This window comes from Schistocerca cancellata, chromosome 7 (genome assembly GCF_023864275.1).
Source record: "Schistocerca cancellata isolate TAMUIC-IGC-003103 chromosome 7, iqSchCanc2.1, whole genome shotgun sequence".
Taxonomy (NCBI): domain Eukaryota; kingdom Metazoa; phylum Arthropoda; class Insecta; order Orthoptera; family Acrididae; genus Schistocerca; species Schistocerca cancellata.
The window spans coordinates 561,411,283-561,424,044 of NC_064632.1; positions in this window are offsets into that span (position 1 = coordinate 561,411,283).

Consider the following 12,762-nt stretch of genomic DNA (forward strand, 5'->3'; position numbering starts at 1 on the left):
CAGACGACAGTTAGATCCAGTAAGTCTCACAGTGACGTATATTCGCCTACAACCCATATTCATTCAAATTAAATGATGTAGTTAATTTAGCTGTTTCATTTGTTTATTAATGTTGGTATTGAAATAAGACAGAGTGAAAATGTTAACATGAAGAGAACGAGAATTAAACGATGCCTCATGATTCCTGAACGCTAAACAGTTTCACATGTCTACCGCAGGCACTAAACTTCTTTACAGAAGATGACGGTTGTTGCTTCACGTATTACATTACATTACTGTGGGATTCTGGCTAGTGGTCTTTTCAAACTCAGATGTGACGGTGAAATGTATTTCATATACAGGGCGTTTCTTTAAGAACGTGCAAAAATCTACAAGACATTTCAGGTAGGGGGCCAGAGAATCCGCCTTGAGGAGATGAAGGAAATAAAAACACATTAGTGTGTGCTTTTTTATTTACATTAGTGAAAGTTAACTGCAAATACCCTCACTGACACAAAGAACGTACCACTTGTACTGTATCTTACAAAATGTGCTGTAACTGGCGGCCATAAACCTCAGTGCAAGTATGACAACGGTGAACAAGATTCTGACGCACCTTGCCGAATATGCCTGCTGCGCATCGAATCACATCATAGGCAGCTACAATTCTGACCTCTAATTACATCTCTGTATCCACACTGATATTAGATATCGCCATAGGAAATTAAAAGGAAGTCATCTCAGACGGCCTCACAAACGACGGAATGGGAGCTGGCCAGAGTGGCCGAGCGGTTCTAGGCGCTACAGACTGGAACCGCGCGACCGCTACGGTCGCAGGTTCGAATCCTGCCTCGGGCATGGATGTGTGTGATGTCCTTAGGTTAGTTAGGTTTAGGTAGTTCTAAGTTCTAGGGGACTGATGACCTCAGAAGTTAAGTCCCATAGTGCTCAGAGCCATTTTAACCATTTTTGATGGAATGGGACCTCCCCTTCTAACCCAGTGACCGGTAAATACAGCACTGAGACGGTTGCTAACATCCACACTGAAGTGGGGCGATGCACCGTCATGTTGTATGCACATCCCCTCACGAACAGCCAAGGGTACGTTCTGTAACAACTCAGGTAGGACGGTTTGCACGATTCTCAAGTATAGGTGTCCATTTAAACGGCCTGCTGCGTCTGGCTTCCTAGTAATCAGGCTCGTCCTCCTTGTTTCCTTTCAGGAAATAGAGAATGTACACGTAAATAAACAGCACAGTATGTGTAGACGTGTACGCATGTTAGTTGTAGATAAGCTGGAAAACAGGAATGCTAGACAAAGCGGTAGACAAGTTTAGTTCCGTATCACCTTAAGCTGGATTCTCTGACCCCAGGTTCCCTACCTCAAATTGTTCGGTGGAGCATTCTCTATGTCCTGTTGTCCGCCGCTCGTGGTCTCGCGGTAGCGTTCTCGCTTCCCGAGCACGGGGTCCCGGGTTCGATTCCCGGCGGGGTCAGGGATTTTCACCTGCGTCGAGATGACTGGGTGTTTGTGTTGTCCTCATCATTTCATCATCATCCAGGAAAGTGGCGAAATTGGAATGAGCAAAGATTGGGTAGTTGTACGGGCGCTGATAACCTCGCAGTTGAGCGCCCCACAAACCAAACATCATCATCATCACATATGTCCTGTTACATTGTTGCACGCTCTTACGTAAACACCCTGTATAAAATTATTTACAGCTAACTGGGAACAGTGTTTTTAGATATGTTCAACAGAGCAACTGCATTTGAAGTTAGCCACACGCTGAACTGGCCAGTAATGTATCTTACTGATGCAATAAAGGTCATCCCGTACAAAGAATTAGACAGCCTGCGGTGGATAGGTAAAATGATTTTAGCGTTCAGAAATTATTTCGAGGCAGTGCACGCTCATACGAGGAAACTGTTGAATCATGACAGTAAATGTAAGAGAAAGCCATCTTTGTACTCAATATCTCCCCATTCAGTCTGTTTCTTTTCTTTCTTTAATTACGGAAGGCGGAAAGATTTAGCCACAATACATTTAACAGTCTTGTAGCTTTATATTTATGTGGAATCACGGTTCACAATGCACTGTCGGATTATTAATACGTTCAGTGGCTGGTAATGGCCTAGGACCACTTGCTAACAATATGTGTGGTACTGTATGTCTGGACGTTGCCTGGGCTGAAAACTGTCAGGAAAGTCGTAGTGGTCCACATGTTCCTTAGAAGCCACTACCGGCTAAAGAGGAGCTCGGAAGATACTTGCCGTATTCTGCAGGAGCAGACATTCACTGCCCAGAGAGAGAGACAGAGAGAGAGAGAGAGAGAGAGAGAGAGAGCAGAGTGTGGCTGGTTAACGATGCTGGAGGCGGTAGAACCCGTGTAGCGTGGGCACAGCAGGGCGGTTGCTCTCTGGTTGGACGGAAAAATTCCGAAATAGCGTACATGGAGAACGGGTATCGAGGCGGAAGACGGCGAAAGGACATTCTTTTAGTACAAAAGAATGCATGGTGTCGCAAACGGTGGTCACAAGCTCACCTTCAAGGTATTTTCTCACATACTGGGACACATTTCCCGCTAAACAGCTGACACACGGTTTTGACTGGCGGAGTTCTAAGGGTGTAGGAGGGGAAACTGAACCTTCCAGAAAATCTGAAAGGACTAAGAGCTTTAGGTGATTAGCTGACACATTCATGACCCATATAGTTGGAGGTAATATTTTTGAAACAGCCGCTGGTATTCATTGCCTGAGTGCAAAAGTAAACGCTAAGTATCAGGAAGGGAGCAAGGTACGGCGTGACACAGGACTTCCCTCCGGGGATTGATTGAGTACGTATCGCTGTCAGGGTCGATCTAAGTCATTTCCTTCTGTGGATCGAACTAGAGACTTCTCTGGCGAGAGCCACAGTGGAAATTCTGACCATTTGAGACGTGTTGCATTCGACACAGGGAGAACGTGATATAATTTCCCTGAAACGGAGTTATTCTGTTTATTTTTTTTTCAATTTTTCTGTTTAATATTCAGTCTTGATCGCACCACGTATGCCGTGACCGGTTTTGGTAGGACTCAGTCGTATCCATGCCAGAAATATACCTTGGAATAGTACGTAAATATTTATATCACTATCTTAAACTTCCAACTAGAAATATTACGAAATATGACTCCATTTTTAATAAATCAGTTTTATGACATTTTAAGAAGTGTATGTAATGTCATAGCACTCTGCAGCTGATCTTTCCATTATTACATATATCAGCAGTGGTAAATAAAGTTAGTATAAGACAGACAGACTGAATCTAGTATAGGTGTATGCTTGCAATGGAGTCACATCTCACTTATCTATATGATGCCGCAATGCCAAAGACCTTCACAATATCGTTGATTTTAAAACCATTGTGGTAGTACCAGCTTAGCCCATAGAGGGCACACTAAGTATACATCGTCTGAACAGTTATTTTAAACCTTTTCATTGATATTTTATACAATATTTAAGTAGTTCCGTGGTTGCAAAGAGATATTTTATACATAAGTATTTTTATGTTATTATTGTATTTGTTTTCTTTTTTACGTTTTGACGATTATGTGAACACGTTTTACACTGATTGGTTGACGTGAGGTAGAGGGAGGAGAGGTAGGCGGAGCATCTTCGTATTTACGCGCATGCCCGTCACTTGCCGGCGCCAGTTGACATCACAGTAGCTGAGAAGAGGCTCCACTTACCATCTTCGTAGGATGCTATGGTTATAACAAGTCTTATTGTATTTTATCCTTATAAGCGTTTTGTCATTTTTATAGTCAGTCTAGTAAGGTTTCTATTACTTTCTAAATTAAATTACAGATCTGATGATGGTCATATGATATGACTGAAGCCGGTCACCTATGTTCTTGTAGCATTCGTGGTGCGATCAAGACTGACTTTCAAAAAGAAACATTTTTTTACAAAATTTTTTGATCGCTGTTCCAAAAATGTTTATTACAATTATTGTGTTTACTCGGGTGACGATGTGGTGTCACCGCCAGACACCACACTTGCTAGGTGGTAGCCTTTAAATCGGCCGCGGTCTGTTAGTATACGTCGGACCCGCGTGTCGCCACTATCAGTGATTGCAGACCGAGCTTCGCCACACGGCAGGTCTAGAGAGTCTTCCTAGCACTCGCCCCAGTTGTACAGCCGACTTTGCTAGCGATGGTTCACTGACAAATTACGCTCTCATTTGCCGAGACGATAGTTAGCATAGCCTTCAGCTACGTCATTTGCTACGACCTAGCAAGTCGCCATTATCAGTTACTATTGATGCTATAAAACATGTACCGTCAAGAGCGATGGTCACCAATTATGAATTAAAGTTAAGTATTCCAGTAGTTACGTACGTTCTTTGCTAGTATAAATACCTTGTCCGGTTCCAGACTTCACGCCAGCCTGCGTGAGCTTAAACGCGTGCCTTTCGGCTTCCTCCTAGTGGATTGGCTGTCTTGCCAGTCCACAACAGACGATTATTTAATTGTCTGTGGAGTCTGCTACATATTGAATTGCTTCTTTATACTTGAGTAGAAATTCTGTTCTTCGTAAATGGGCAAACACAATTCATGTTGTAATTTCTTACACTTTCCTGGCGATTTTGTGACATCTCGTTGAATCGGGTGTACTGCCGGTGGGCTGCGTTTTTCTAACGCAATATTTCGACCTTGTACCTCGGCGTCTTCACAGGAAGCACCTGATGAAGACGCCTAGGTACGACGTCGAAATTTTGTCTAACAAAAAAGCAGACCACCGGCAGTACAACCGATTCAACGAGATGTCAGAAATCATGTTCTGTCTTGTTCTCAGCCCTAGGAGTTCAGAGACGTCATTTTGTGTCTACTGTGAAGGCAGAGAATTGCAGGTACATCACGTACGTCATTTGAACAGCGTCCAGCGCATCAGTGAGAAAATCATCGGTGCAGTGCAACTGCTGTCCGTACTTCAGTAGGTGATGTACACACTCTGATTCGTTGGACAGGGAAACACTCACAGTAAATGTCTAGAGTTACATTTGCTCGTCCACTGATCATTTTCTGAGTCTGTCGGTCAGGCTGAGGGCCTTCTGTTTCTCACCGCTAATCAATACCAGCCAACTTTGTATCCGTCTAATAATGGGGTTTGGTGGGGTGGGGAGGAGCCGGTGGTGGCCTATAAAAAAATCAAACATATGATCTGTCAATCTCGAAATTACATGTAGGGAAGAACACAAAATGTTTACTGCGAATTCATATAATTCTTTGCACTCAACTGGTTTTTTTGCCAGTAAATAATTTACGGTATCCACATTGTGCGTTCAAATGTTCAAATGTGGGTGAAATCTTATGGGACTTAACTGCTAAGGTCATCAGTCCCTAAGCTTATACACTACTTACCTAAACTATCCTAAGGACAAAAACACACACACACACCCATGCCCGAGAGAGGGCCCGAACCTCCGCCGGGATCAGCCGCACAGTCCATGACTGCAGCACCTTAGACCGCTCGGCTAATCCCGCGCAGCTGAAGTTATTCAGGTTTCTTACCAGCAGCAGAGGTGGGATCTTACACATACTTCAAGTTATTAACGAGTTCGGTAGCCCGGTGCAGAACATCCACAACGTTGCGTCAGTGTTCCAGTCGTTTTTAAGTATGGCTGCACGGCACTGCAAACGCTTCAATAGCCAGTTGAAATTCTGAAGGTAAAACTGTGCTTGCCTAATAAAACAAGCTGCTGAAAAGACACATTCAATACGTTGTTGAATTTCCTGGTGTTACTTAAAATCCGTCTTGATTGCAAATTTTTTATTATTCATATGACCGGTTTCGGTTCATTCAGAACCATCTTCAGATCTGATATTTCAGTTACAGGAGTAACCCGTCCAAATCCAGCAACTTTCACATGCTACGTCACATCATGTGACATGCTACGTCACATCATGTGACGTAGCATGTGAAAGTTGCTGGATTTGGACGGGTTACTCCTGTAACTGAAATATCAGATCTGAAGATGGTTCTGAATGAACCGAAACCGGTCATATGAATAATAAAAAATTTGCAATCAAGACGGATTTTAAGTAACATTATAAAAACACCGATTGCTGTTACCCATAAGACATTATGTCTGTTTTTGGAAAGAATTCCCTGGTGTTATTCCCCCTCGCCGTTCAGTATCTGGATTGATATCGCGTGTGGGCAGCCCTATTGTGCAGCCCGGAGCCTGACACGCGGCAGGAGCCATCGTGTGATTTAGCAGAGCAAGGAAAGCGCGATAAATTCGGGGGAAGACGTGTGCCATGGTGGGTCGAAGCCGGCGCCGCTGAAGTGCCTCGGCGGCGCGGTGGCCGTCATTTCGAATTGAAACATATGGCCCGGTATTTTATGCGAGCCATCAGTCACCTCGGTGGCGCCGCGGCGCGATTCATGGCTGCCCTCCGAAGGGCAGCTCGTGATTTATTCCGGAACCTGAGCGAAGGCCGATAGCGGGCGAAGCAAAGACCTCGTGCAAGACCTCTGCGCTTGGAGATGAGCAAATGTGCCCGCTTCTATTCCATCACATTTGCACGATTACTTCTTCGGTGGCTTTCGCGTCGTTAGAGTCCGATGTAGGGGACAGTATGCAGCCATCAGCATGTTCCATAAATTACTATGAGGGCTATTCGGAAAATAAGGAAAATGGAAACCACTTTGAAAATTCGATGAAGCTTTGCACAGATGTGTTGGGCAGTGTCTCTAGTATGACCGTCGATCGCGTCACGTCACTCTTTTCAGTTCTGAGCGCACAGTGAGGACGTAAAGATGCTTAGAACGATGGAGACTCCCGTCAAGCCTGGTGTGAGATTTCGCCTGATCTCATGCTGCCCACATAACATTACCGTCATACGTTTGCTTCTGGATAACAATTCTCGGCTGCACTTCGAAGAGCAACAGTAGGTCTCTAGAAGAGCGTAGCGTCCCGAACGATTGCAAAAGGGCACAGGTCGGCCCCGTTTTCAAGAAGGGACGTCGAACAGATGTCCAGAACTATAGACCTATATCTCTGACGTCGATCAATTGTGGAATTTTGTAACACGTATTATGTTCGAGTATAATGACTTTTCTGGAGACAAGAAATCTACTATGTAGGAATCAGCATGGGTTTCGAAAAAGAAGATCGTGTGAAACCCAGCTCGCGCTATTCGTCCACGAGACTCAGAGGGCCATAGACACGTGTTCCCCGGTAGATGCCGTGTTTCTTGACTTCCGCAAGGCGTTCGATACAGTTCCCCACAGTCGTTTAATGAACAAAGTAAGAGCATTTGGACTATCAGACCGATTGTGTGATTGCATTGAAGAGCTCCTAGATTAACAGAACGCAGGATGTCATTTTCATTGGAGAGAAGTCTTCCGAAGTAAGAGTGATTTCAGGGGTGCCGCAGGGGAATGTCGTAGGACAGTTGCTATTCACAATATACATAAACGACCTCGTGGATAACATCGGAAGTTCACTGAGGCTTTCTGCTGATGATGCTATAGTATATCGAGAGGATGTAACAATGGAAAATTGTACTGAAATGCAGGAGGATCTGCAACGAATTAATGCATGGTGCAGGAAATGGCAATTGAATCTCAATGTAGACAAGTGTAATGGGCTGCGAATACATAGAAAGGAAGATCCTTTATCATTTAGCCGCAATATAGCAGGTCAGCAGCTGGAAGTAGTTAATTCCATAAATTATCTGGGAGTACGCATTAGGAGTGACTTAAAATGGAATGATCATATAAAGTTGATCGTCGGTAAAGCAGATGCCAGACTGACGTTCATTGGAAGAATCCTAAGGAAATGCAATCCGAAAAGAAAGGAAGTAGGTTACAGTACACTTGTTCGCCCACTGCATGAATATTGCTCACCGGTGTGGGATACGTACCAGGTGGGGTTGATAGAGGAGATAGAGAAGATCCAACGGAGAGCAGCGCGCTTCGTTACAGTATCATTTGGTAATCACGAAAGCGTTACAGAGATGATAGATAAACTCCAGTGGAAGACTCTGCAAGAGAGACGCTCAGTACCTCGGTACGGGCTTTTGTTGAAGTTTCGAGAACATACCTTCACCGAGGAGTCAAGCAGTATATTGCCCCCTCCTACGTATATCTCGCGAAGAGACCATGAGGGTAAAATCAGAGAGATTAGAAATTACTCAGATGCATACCGACAATCTTTCTATCCACTACCAATACGAGACTGGAATAGAAGGGAGAACCGATAGAGGTACTTAAAGTACCCTCCGCCACACACAGTCAGGTGGCTTGAAGAGGATGGATGTAGATGTAGATGTAGAAGATGCTCCTGCAGTATTTTCGACGGGAAGTGTTTGATCACCCACAAAAAAGCCCGTAATTGACTCTCCTTGAGTTTCATCTCTGCTCACATGAACCGCTAGCTAGAAGACAACGCTCTGGACCAGACAACGAGCTGCAGACCAGCGTAGAGAATTGACAGGAAACACAGGCGGCTTCCTTCTATGACGAGTGTATTGGAAAGTCGGTACAACGATACGGCAAATGTCTAAATCAGAGCGGTGACTACGTACAGAAGTAGCTGGAAGATGTAGCTGACTGTGCATTTGCAACTTCTCACCGTGTAATGAATAGTCCATTAAATTTCGGGTATGCAGCAGCGCAAATAAGACTTTCTCCACTGATATTTCGGCCACGTATCGTCTGAACATCCTCAGAGTGAATCAGAAGACTGACGACAAGATGCCAAGCGCCGCCTAATATGCTCCACCGCGGCGGTACTGCGCATGAAGGTCACAGATGCTAGTCGGCGGTAAAGAAATACGCTTACACATGCGCCGCCTGTGGCGAAGACGTACAGATATTCGCTTCGCTTATCGATGTATCGATATAAGGCCGCGCTTGGCATCTTGTCGTCAGTCTTGTTTCTTACTCTGAGCGTGCCCGGACGATACGCTGCCGAACTATCAGTGTAGGAAATTTTATTTGCGCGGCCGCATGCCCGAAATTTAATGGACTATGTAGCTGACTGTTGCAAATAAAAGATTTTTGATTTTCACGGTGGTTTCCATTTTGCGAGTGATCGGACATTACTTTCCGAATAGGCCTCGTATAAGATTACCATTTTTGTCCACTGAAAACATGAATAACCATTTAGCAAAAACACAGTTACTTTTATTTTGTAAGTGTACTGTAGTACTGCTGCCAGCCTCAGAGTACACAGCTGCTATTTTCGAGACCAAGGTGTGGGATTGTGAGGGTCTTGCGTGAACTTGCGCCCTGCACTGCACGAGTATTCCTTACAGAGGTCAAAAGCTGTTAAAGCTTTCGCAGTGTTTCTCGTATATCTTTTATATTGGTAATTCATCAGTAAAAGAGTCTACAGAATACACGGTCTCAGCAGAAGTTTCCAGACACTTCTCTGGTATGCGAGATTGACCACTACATGTTACCACAGCAGTCAAGCAACTGAAATGTGGCGGGGAGTGCTGTGTTGTCGGTGCAGAAGCGCTGACGTAACAGAAGCCCGACAACTCTTGTTACTTCTAACGTCGTCCAGTCACTGGATCTTACCTGAGTAACAAATCCATCACTGACGTTTCAACACGTAAAGCTGCCCAAGTTGTCTGCTCGCGATCTGATTGTGAAGTGGAGACGCGAAGGAACAATCACACCTAAAAGAACACTAGGCAGGAGTTGTTTGCTGACTGTCTGGAGCTGTCCACATCTCGAAGGGCGGTTGTGCAACAATCGCCTGATATCAGCGGGTGGAATCACTTATGAGTTGCAAAAAGCTACCAACAGTTGCGCTAACGCCATCATTGTGGTCAGAGCAAAAGGTAATGCGGTGCAACGGCTGAGCACCTCCTCACAAGACTTTGATTTGCACTGAACCCCAAAGATACTCGCACAAGCATCCGTATTCAAATACCGAGATACGTAAACAGACAGAATACGGCACTACGGTCACCAACACCAACAGGGCTATTACAAATGATTGCAGCGATTTCATAAATTCACTGTGGCTCCATTCATTGACATATGGTCACGACACACTACAGATACGTAGAAAAACTCATAAAGTTTTGTTTGGCTGAAGCCACACTTCAGGTTTCTGCCGTCAGAGGGCTCGAGAGCGCAGTGAGACAAAATGGCGACAGGAGCCGAGAGAGCGTATGTCGTGCTTGAAATGCACTCACATCAGTCAGTCATAACAGTGCAACGACACTTCAGGACGAAGTTCAACAAAGGTCCACCAACTGCTAACTCCATTCGGCGATGGTATGCGCAGTTTAAAGCTTCTGGATGCCTCTGTAAGGGGAAATCTACGGGTCGGCCTGCAGTGAGCGAAGAAACGGTTGAACGCGTGCTGGCAAGTTCCACGCGTAGCCCGCGGAAAATTGGCTTATGCCACAACTGGAGACCGACAGCGCCGACTTCATCTTTCAACAGGATGGTGCTCCACCGCACTTCCATCATGATCTTCGGCATTTCTTAAACAGGAGATTGGAAAACCGATGGATCGGTCGTGGTGGAGATCATGATCAGCAATTCATGTCATGGCCTCCACGCCCTCCCGACTTAACCCCATGCGATTTCTTTCTGTGGGGTTATGTGAAAGATCCAGTGTTTAAACCTCTTCTACCAAGAAACGTGCCAGAACTGCGAGCTCGCAACAACGATGCTTTCGAACTCATTGATGGGGACATGCTGCGCCGAGTGTGGGAGGAACTTGATTATCGGCTTGATGTCTGCCGAATCACTAAAGGGGCACATATCGAACATTTGTGAATGCCTAAAAAATCTTTTTGGGTTGTTGTATGTGTGTGCAAAGCATTGAGAAAATACGAGGGCAGTTCAATAAGTAATGCAACACATTTTTTTTTCTCGGCCAATTTTGGTTGCAAAAACCTGAAATTTCGTGTGGAATATTTTCAAACATTCCCGCTTCGTCTCGTATAGTTTCATTGACTTCCGACAGGTGGCAGCGCTGTACGGAGCTGTTGAAATGGCGTCTGTAACAGATGTGCGTTGCAAACAACAGGCAGTGATCGAGTTTCTTTTGGCGGAAAACCAGGGCATCTCAGATATTCATAGGCGCTTGCAGAATGTCTACGGTGATCTGGCAGTGGACAAAAGCACGGTGAGTCGTTGGGCAAAGCGTGTGTCATCATCGCCGCAAGGTCAAGCAAGACTGTCTGATCTCCAGCGTGCGGGCCGGCCGTGCACAGCTGTGACTCCTGCAATGGCGGAGCGTGCGAACACACTCGTTCGAGATGATCGACGGATCACCATCAAACAACTCAGTGCTCAACTTGACATCTCTGTTGGTAGTGCTGTCACAATTGTTCACCAGTTGGGCTATTCAAAGGTTTGTTCCCACTGGGTCCCTCGTTGTATAACCGAACACCATAAAGAGCAAAGGAGAACCATCTGTGCGGAATTGCTTGCTCGTCATGTGGCTGAGGGTGACAATTTCTTGTCAAAGATTGTTACAGGTGATGAAACATGGGTTCATCACTTCGAACCTGAAACAAAACGGCAATCAGTGGAGTGGCGCCACACCCACTCCCCTACCAAGAAAAAGTTTTAAGCCATACCCTCAGCCGGTAAAGTCGTGGTCACAGTCTTCTGGGACGCTGAAGGGGTTATTCTGTTCGATGTCCTTCCCCATGGTCAAACGATCAACTCTGAAGTGTATTGTGCTACTCTTCAGAAATTGAAGAAACGACTTCAGCGTGTTCGTAGGCACAAAAATCAGAACGAACTTCACCTTCTTCATGACAACGCAGGACCTCACACAAGTCTTCACACCCGAGAGGAGCTCACAAAACTTCAGTGGACTGTTCTTCCTCATGCACCCTACAGCCCCGATCTCGCACCGTCGGATTTCCATATGTTTGGCCCAATGAAGGACGCAATCCGTGGGACGCACTACGCGGATGATGAAGAAGTTATTGATGCAGTACGACGTTGGCTCCGACATCGACCAGTGGAATGGTACCGTGCAGGCATACAGGCCCTCATTTCAAGGTGGCGTAAGGCCGTAGCATTGAATGGAGATTACGTTGAAAAATAGTGTTGTGTAGCTAAAAGATTGGGGAATAACCTGGTGTATTTCAATGCTGAATAAAACAACCCTTGTTTCAGAAAAGAAATGCGTTGCATTACTTATTGAACTGCCCTCGTATCTCAAATAATAAAGTTATTGTAGAGCTGTGAAATCGCGTCAATCATTTGTAATAACCCTGTATAACACACCAACGGTCTGGCGCAGTTTTTAGATCGGTTACTGATGCTAGAATGGCAGGTTATCAAGATTTCAGTACATATGAACGTGGGACACAGCATCTCCGAGGTCGCTGATGAAGTGTAGATTTTCCTGTATAACCATTTCAGGAGTGCATCGTGAATATCGGGACTCCGGTAAACTATAAAATCTCAGACATCGCTGCGGCACTAGAAAGATACTGCAAGAACGGTACCAACGACGACTCAAGAGATTCGTTCAGCGTGGCTCTGAGCACTATGGGACTCAACTGCTGAGGTCATTAGTCACCTAGAACCTAGAACTAGTTAAACCTAACTAACCTAAGGACATCACGAACATCGATGCCCGAGGCAGGATTCGAACCTGCGACCGTAGCTGTCTTGCGGCTCCAGACTGCAGCGCCCTTAACCGCACGGCCACTTCGGCCGGCCAATCGTTCAGCGTGACAGAAGTGCAACTCTTCTGCAAATTGCTGCAGAGTTCAATGCTGGGACATCAGGAAGTGTCAGCG